At 39.9% G+C, this 9,070-nt stretch overlaps 1 protein-coding gene across 1 annotated transcript in view; it reads left to right on the top strand.

Annotated features, from left to right (window-relative positions):
• Positions 1-792: 792 nt before the first annotated feature.
• The window catches only part of has2 (hyaluronan synthase 2), an 18,075-nt gene continuing 9,797 nt past the window's right edge, over positions 793-9,070 (top strand). The window contains exon 1 of the mRNA XM_015041583.1: positions 793-927. The gene's annotated coding sequence lies outside the window, so the exon portion shown is untranslated. The remainder of the gene's footprint in view (positions 928-9,070) is intronic.

Consider the following 9,070-nt stretch of genomic DNA (forward strand, 5'->3'; position numbering starts at 1 on the left):
TGGGTTGCATGCATCTATTGTGTCGCCACCTATGGGAATCTAAGTGCGTTTCGAAGGGTCCTCTTTCTTATTCTGCCGCCTTTTTATTCAACCCATGCTCCTCCATCCCCCCCCCCCCCCCCCCCCCCCAAAAAAAAAAACCTTCCCCCCCCCACATAAAAACAACACGCCAATCTGTTTCAGCCCGGTAAAAAAAAAAAAAAAAAAAGTTTTCGAGCCACAGCAGTCATAAAGGAGGCTCCACACACAGACACACATACACACGCATCCCGTCTGGAAGGAATTAGACAGCTGAAACAGCGGCTGAGAGAGACTTTGGCCACTCTGTGTAACCTGGATGCTTGAGGAGACTGAAATACTTACCTTGATGCTCCCCAAGAGAGCTGAAGCTGGCTGCAGAGATTTAATTACCAAAAAGTCACTTCTTCTTCTTTTTTAAAAAAAATTCTAATTCATTTTTTATGAAGTTTTCTTACTTTTTTCTCTTTCTTGATGAACTTTTATAAACTTTTCTTGAAATATGACTGAACCTATCCAAAGCAGATGAAGATTATTTATGTATATATTTTTTTTTACAGTTTTGATTTGACTTAAACTTTTTTTTTTTTTTACATATAAACAATGCTAAAGCTGACTGACAAGATGTTTGAATTCGTACACACCAAAGATGCATGTGGCTCCCGACTGATTAGTTAAAAGACAAACAGTGTCTCCTTTTCCCGAGGACAAGGATTGCTTTTGATTTTTTTTAATTAATAATAATAATAGTATTATTATTATTTATGAGGACAATATTGAGCGGATTCATGAGAATCACTGCCGCTCAAACTTTTTTGCCACTTTCTTCCCTGGTGGACCTCAACCAGAGCTGACGGAGGTGACCGCATCCCCTCTGCAGACCAACTAGCGGACAGCAGCTGCGACAAGGTAGGCGGTCACTGCGGTGGAGAGACCCTGATGCCGAATGACTGATAAATGTCAAACAGAAGATGACCAAAAATAAGAGAGAAATTTTTATCAGCTTAATTAGTTATGTGAACGTACCAGTTGCTCTGATATCTTGTCTGTTTAAATCATTTAAAGGTTAGTTCGTGTATTTGAATAATAGCCCGGGTCTGATATAAAGGATTTTCAAATACAAGGTCGCTTGGTGAGCTGGTTCGCGTTTATCCACCGCTACCTGTTATAATATATTGATTGGAGTTTGAGAACTAATATCATTCATTCATTGTAATTATTATACTCATTTTAATTTTTATTTTTTTAAAAATGTTTTTCACCTGGCTCGAAAAGTATTTATAAGTCTTCAGAAAGAAAAACGTCTGGAGCTCGGTTAAGAGTAAATACAATTTATGGGGAGCGCTGCGTCATTCCTTGGTATATTTTCTGAGCCAATGGGAAGGTTCCATCAAGGAATTAAACGTAGAAGCGCGTAATTTGATGTCTCACGTGGGTTATAAACACTCACACGAGAGACCGCGGCATGGTCTTAAAGGGATACCGTCAAGCTTTTTGTGAAGTTAAAAATGGGGGTGTGGCAATACGTCCAGTTCACAAGATAGTCGAGACATGACATCGCGTCCATGTCAAGGAGATGAGATTTTACTGACACTTTAGGGGAAACCCGGTATTTGTGTTTCAGAAACCCATATCTGTGTTTTAGAAAATAATTGCTAAATGAAGAAGGAGCAGGTTTGGGATTCTTTATTTTGAACTAGAGCTGAGGAGTTTGCCAGCTGCTGTCTACTTCCAGGGCTTATAAACTCCCTGCCTTCTCTGGGTCTTTGTCACTGTTTTACTTTTTGTGGTTATTAAAAGTTTGGAGGCGACTTTTAATGCTTTTGTAACCGAGTGTTGTCGGCCAGCTCAAGCAGCCCTTATTAGTTGAGCAAATTTTATACACTTCAAATGCACTATTTGCACTATTGACTTTGAAATGCAAAAACATGAGCTATGGATTAAAAAAAAAATCTACTGGCAGACAGTTAGCTTAAACTGCTACGTTACATTTGCATGCTACGCTTATGTTTACATTTTAAATCAGACAGCTTAGTGGAAAATGGAAAGGTCTGTTCTCACTTGAAGGCAGATCATTGGTTGTGTATTGTCCCCTACATTCATTTCATATGTAAATAATCTCCCAATGCTGATCTGACAAAAGTTTAAAGGTTAAAACAATAGCATTAAAATACTGTCATGAATTAGGACCTGTCGGGGGGGTTTTTTAACTTCAGAGTCCAACTAATCTGCATTTACACTAAATAAAGATGTCAAGAAAGTCCTCTACTGAAGGGAATGCATTTAGTGTTTATAAATTATAAACAGAACCTAATGTCATCAATACAGATGACATAATTTTATTGTTATTGTGGGTCTGGATTTGTTCTTGACACCGGGGGGGGGGTTCCCAGTTTACGACAACCACACCGGCATTATTATGAACATCTGTGCTCATCTAAATGGACATCTGTCACACTTTGACCTATTCGCTTCCTCTCTCCACCTACTGGGATCTCTCAGCGTCCAGATAGCCTACCACTTTTGGCTCCTGTACTGTATAACCCACATGAGGAATGCCCATCTGTTTGTTTCATGCCTGAGCATTCCTGACATTTATTCATGATGCACAAAAAAGGGGAAAAAAATCCATCCCACACATGGAATTTGCTTCCTACTAACCAGGAATATTGTTTCTTGATGCCGTTTAATTCCTCGAATATGCACCGTCAGCACTAAATGATGCCGGATTTGTAATGAGGAATTCACTTTTTTCTTTATTTTATTTTATTTTATTTACCCAGTTTCAATAACAATTCCTAACACTTTTTTTGAGATGCACATGTCAAAAGCAGAGGAACAACAAACACTCTCTTCTTTACTTTTCTCTATTTGTGAGTGGACACAAACAGAAATGTGCAGAGATCCTAATCTTTCCCCCTCCCCCGGGGGCAGTTCCCATGCAGAGTGCGGTCAGGAGGTGCTATCCCACTCCGGTGCTTTCCTGTGGCATAATTTAGCCCAAAGTAGTTGTCTGGTGAAGGTAACATCAAAAAACAAACGTAGAAAAGTAGCAGTTTTGTGCTTGGTATAGAGTCATGCAAAAGCGCAGACTCATCAGTTTTCAGCTGCTTGCAGCACTCAGCACTTTACTGCCTAACACAGGAAGGCATTCCATGGCTGCCCTCCATTAGGGCTTACAACAAGCCTCACGCGACATTTCTTCTCTCAGCAAGGGTCCTTCAGCGCACATAAGCCTCTGGGCTTCAGACTGCCAGGGTATGACTACTGAAGTTGGAGGACAGAAATGCTTATATGTATAGCCCCCACCCCCCTCCACCTCCCTTCTACCAGCAGCACCAACTACCTCATGTATCCTCCTGCCATGTTTTTTTTTGTTTCCAGGTTCTCATCTGCAAAAAGTCCGCCAGCCAGTAAAAGTGAAAATTTGGACGTGAGCGAGTGTTGGACTTAAATTCCCACTACGTCACACTGAGCCATGCAGAGTATCACAGGGAGGGTTAATGCCAGTGCACATTAAAAGCTGGTAATGTTAGTTCATTGCTGGACATCAAAATTTGTTGGTCTCTTTTAGCACTTGCAATTTTCAAGGTTTTACGCATATATATATATATATATATATATATATATATATATATATATATATATATATATATATATATATATATATATATATATATATAAAATGAAGGCAATCCAGAAACAACTTCCTAATTTTTATTTTTTTTTTTTAAATCCCAATTTTGCATGCATGGCCAAAAACGTTTCTCGACTTTACCCTTTCAACTTTACAATTACAACTTTTAGATTGCTGTGAACAGGAATTGGGTAATACATTTCAAAGATAATGAAATCAACGTAAGCACAAAAGCCTCATTTACTTGTGTGTTTTTTTTTTCTTTTTTTTGGTGAAGCCACATGCAGCTTTTAAACCGTCCTGTCAGTGAAAGCGTTGATGAGCACAACACAGCTGACCAAGGCGTCACTGTGATGAGCCGTTAGCTTAAAAGGGAGGGCTGCTCAAAGTAACCTTCCTTTTGTCAACTGTTACCTCCAAGAAAACTCATTCAGTCATCGTTGCTTTGCACAGAAAAGGCTTAACAGGCAGTGATGTGATGTTACTGCCGCAACGATTGCACCCCATAACCTTTGTGCCCAAGAGAGAGAAGGCAGACTAAGGGCGTCCAGGAAGATACAGCGTCTACAAGGTCATCACAAGAAGATGATTTCACTGCCTCCAACAGTGCAGAGCTTTGTTAACAATGGCAGCAGGTAGAAGAGTTTCTGTCAAGAAGAGCAGCAAAGAAGCCCTTTGTCTTTCAGAACAAGATCAAGACAAACTGGAGTTTTTTGGGAAGTGCCAGGATCGGACTGCAGAAGACGGATGTTAATGCGTTTTCTCAGAAGAAGCCCACTTCTGATTGCTCTTAATAGAGTAGAGGTTGAAACTACCAAGAGTTATCCGTCATGTTTCAAGAGACACATCCTGAGACCCTTCCTGCATTGGACTGGCTCTTGTCGAAGGCGGTGGGCTCGCTTACATTTTTGGATAAAAACAATGCGACCACTCAGGAGTGGGATCACAGCATCTTGGAGGAGCAACCAAACCCAACGAGCCATGAGCAAATTGGTGAAAAACAAGCTTGGTTGTGCACAAAGAAGCACTGCCCCATACAGTACAGTAAAAGATTTTTAGTACGCAATGGACTTAGTTCACAAAAAGGTCCAGGAAAGCAGACATTTGTGGAAAAGCAACAGTTTCTGTCAGTCTTCAAACCTCCCCAACTGTCTTTCTGCTCGTCCCCTCACAGGTTTTAATTTTGTCCATTATCTGTTTGCCTGAATTAGCCGTTGTTATTTGAGTTGCCATGACAAGAGTCTCCCAGTCTGTGGTGGTAGGGTTCATCTATTTTAGAGCACCATTGATAGCAGATTGGTGTCTCTGTTTGACCTCTGAAGACACTTAAATTGTACACTTTTGGAGACTTTTTGTGGGAAAATTTTCATTGGCTTCAGACACAAGAGTAACAGAGCTCACTGGAGTCATATTACTAGGACTTTTAAGAATTAAAACACATAGTCCCATATCAGATGTGCAGTAGGAATGAATAGCAAACAGCTGTCCGGACAAAGATCTCGCTAAAGTAGAAAAGATTCTTGGCTGCACCACATCTGAACATCTGGCTTCTCAGAATCTTCCACAGCGGTGGAACTACGTTGCCACAGCTGGCAGTGAACGAAAAGTTAGGTATGCTAACAAGGACTTAAAAGTATTTTTGAGCAAAAAAAAAGTAAGAACTAAAAGTGAACTTCTTAAATTTTTTGTCCACAGGCACGGAGGCTCAGAGAACAACTCTGGAATGAGGAGGGCAGTGATTAGCATAAAGCAGGGGGATTTTTTATGATGCGCTTTCTACATCTCATCTCCATCATGCAGTGGCATTGCCACTCAGTGGGAGGTGGTAACATTTAGTTCTGGCTCTTGTAATGACAAAGATTCCACCAACAGAGGCAAACTGTGACCACAGAGGGGGTTTATGAATGGGGCAGGAGAAGAAGAATGGAATGGATGATGTAGTGTGGGGGGTCTGCCTCTGTCTGGCTCTGTCTTTGAAAACCCACTTGACCTTTTAGTTCATTCGGAGATGTCCATTCACAGTTGAACAATCTACATAGCAATGCAAAGCTTTCACTGTGGCACCGGTGAAGTACCAATTTTAAGCTGGGTCTTTGGGCGCTTTGACAACGTCAACCTTTCCCAAAAGCAGATGATTCCAATTCCTTTGCATTTATGTATGGGAAGTTACAAGGACAAGGCTGTTTATAGTGCAGGTCTTTTTAAAAGCGGGTTGTAGGGTCAGTATCAATGCAAAAGCATGTTGTACAGCAGCTCTTTAGAACAGTAGCCATTTCTTAGACAGAAACAGCCTTCCAACAAGGCAAGGCAAGTGATTTGTTTGGCACATTTTAAGCAACAGGAACATAAAACGAAGCTGGCAAAGTAAAGGAAAACGAAACGGATTATAGTTTATAATGTTCCAGTGATTATAAATCAAAGACAACTCTAAACAAATGGGGTTTAAGTCTTAATTTAAAGTAACTCCATGTTTCAGCTTTTTGCAGTTTTCTGGAAGTTTGTGCCAGATATGTGGTGCATAGAAGCTGAATGCTGCTTCTCTGTGTTTGGTTCTGGTTCTGGGGATGCAGAGCAGAACCAGAAAGAGGAAGACCTGAGAGGTCTGAAAGGTTGACACAACAGCAGCTTTAATGTATTTTGTTGCAAAGCCAATCAGCGATTTAAAAACTAACAACAGCATTTTAAAGTTATTCTCTGAGCTAATGGGAGCCAGTACATTAGAACTGGGGTGATGTGCTCAGTCTTCCTGGTTTTAGTGAGCAGCATTCTGGGTCTGATGCAGTTGTCTGATCAATGTTTCAGGCAGACCTGTGACAAAAACTGAACAGTAATCTGTTCAAATAAAGAAAAAAGCATGGATGAATTTGTCAAGATCTTGTTGGGACATTAGACCTTTAATCCTGGGAATGTTTATCAGGTGATAGAAGGCCGACTTTCTATTCGTCTTTATGTGTCTCTGAAGATTCAGGTCCATCATCAGACCCAGATTTTGGGTCTGGTTAGTCATTTGTAGTTGTAGAAGCTGAAGCTGTGTGTTGACTCTTGATCATTTGTTTTTTGTTCCAAAAATAATTACTCAATGTTTTCCTGTTCAGCTGAAGTTATGGCACATTCATACATTGATTGCTCTATGCATCTACTCAGCACTTCAATGAGTTCATAGTCAACTTAGTGACTATGTAATGTAGAGCTGTGTATCATCAGCGTAAATAGTAATACATCCCTTACATTAAACTAACCTGAGTGACTAACAATTAGCACAATACCTTTAGGGATTTTATACAACAAAACTGATGCTTGTAAAACTAAATCTGATTGGAAGTAGGTAGGAATTACATTGCATTTTTTTGCCTGTATCTTACATACATATTTCTGTATAAACATGTCTATTACTTTGTCATTGTTGTTGGAAAAAGGGGATTTGAGTCGATACAAGTGTCCCTTTGCAACAACTCTGCGAATAAGTTGGATGCAGGAATGCTGCAGAGGTTTTTTTGGTGATGATTTCAGGGTTAGTACTGATGAATTTGCTCAATTTTGACCATATTCGGGACCAACTGTAAACTGTGGCTCACTTGAACCATTGCACTCGGCCCCGTTTCAGGTTGCCCTTCTCGTTTGACTATTATTTCTTTTGTGATTTTTACTGTTGACTATTGCCGATTTTTGATCTCACAAACAAAGAGAAGCAAACCACTCCGCAGTGTGTGATCCAGACAACGCTCCTGATAATTGTGCTCCGTATTGTGTTTTTGCTCAAGGACGTCTCAGCCTTTCATGCACCACAACAGTCATGGGGATCGTATCCATGTTCAGTCCTCTTTAACTACACCCTGTTCTTTTGCAGTCCAGGCCAGACACATTCATTCTGACAACTTAGTGCTCACATCAAAACATCCAGACATCTTTGCACACATGGTTTTTGTATTGGTAAAATCAGCGATACACATGAGGTTTCAAACATGTATGAGCTCATCTGGTTGCCTCTGCTAACGTGATAAAGAGCGTAATATGAAATTGTACAATATTTTGTTTGTTGATCAAAACATTTGATCGAATATTCGTTTATAGCTATTTTAGACTCACACGTCAGTGCCTGTGTATGATCACTTTAAGACAATTAAATTACTTTCCCCACCCCTGTGGCTAAAAATGTAACCAGGCAAAAGTTATATTTGTAAAAAGTTCTTAGCTGTTGATTTTGAGCCTGTTCTGAAGCAAAAATATCTGAATTTGAAGCAGTTTCAGCTTTGCTGAGACCAGCGACATGTCTCTGTTGACTCAAGGTGCCTCAGATTTACACCCTGACCAGACCGTACAGGAATGACACATACACTCCGACGTGTGTGCAGCAGGACCCGCTTGGAGAAACGTGCAGAAACTCTGGTGAGCCTTGTTATATTTTACATTCCGTCACAGGCCTTGACCTGGAACCCTGCTGAAAGAGAGACTGCACTGCTCTCCTGTGAGTTCAGCTGAACCGTCTCCTGCTTTGTACAGCAGCAGACACAGCACATCTCTTCATGTGTTCATGTAACATATTGTACAGATCATGCTTCAATAACATTTGTTATTGAAACCCTCGGCCAGCGGAGATGTGATGACTTTCTATGCGTACACAGCGGTTCTGTAGCATAATGGTGTTTCAGCATATGGTGAACGTGTTAGCTTTGATGAATCAGTCAGAGTTCCATCCAAATGTTTTCACGCCCCATTTTTTAAAAATTAGTCACATCACAACCACAGACTTAAACAATGTTTTTGAGATTTGATGTGATTATGTGATAGACCAACACATTGGTGCATAATTGCTGGGATTGAAAAAAACAAATGAAAAAAAAACTATAAAGTGTGTCTTGCATATGTGTTTAGGAATCGTGTGTTAGCAACCTGCATGTAGGCCACAAATTTAAAAAAAACTTACTTTTGCTTTTGGTTGCAGTGACTTTGAGATGTTCAACAGGTTTTGTAATCCAGCCCCACTTTAAACCTACTCAGTGTCCACTATATACCTGGAGTCCATTTTCTAATTCTGTGCCTTTTAAAGACAATTTGATCCACTAGATTTTATTTCGGAGGATTACTTGTAAAATCAAACAAACAAACAAACAAACTTAAAAACCTTCTTTGACTTCATTGCTGTTCTGTGTTGGTAAATTATATCAAATCCATTCAAACTTGACATGATAAACATTCCAGGGGGTATAAATACTTTTGTACCTCCAATCAAGAAGACAAACAGATGTAATCTGAAATGATGAGTTAATGTCACCTACAGCTCAGCAAAAAGAATGTGAGTTTGAATTTTTGTTGCTGTCTCTTAGCACACTGAATATGCAGAGACTCCATAGAACTCAAAAATTATATTTATCAATGCTAGTGCAATGACATTTTTAGGAAATGTCAGTTTTGGCA

Source organism: Poecilia latipinna, unplaced genomic scaffold, assembly GCF_001443285.1.
Source record: "Poecilia latipinna isolate Pla-1442-1.1 unplaced genomic scaffold, P_latipinna-1.0 Scaffold558, whole genome shotgun sequence".
In the NCBI taxonomy this organism is placed as follows: domain Eukaryota; kingdom Metazoa; phylum Chordata; class Actinopteri; order Cyprinodontiformes; family Poeciliidae; genus Poecilia; species Poecilia latipinna.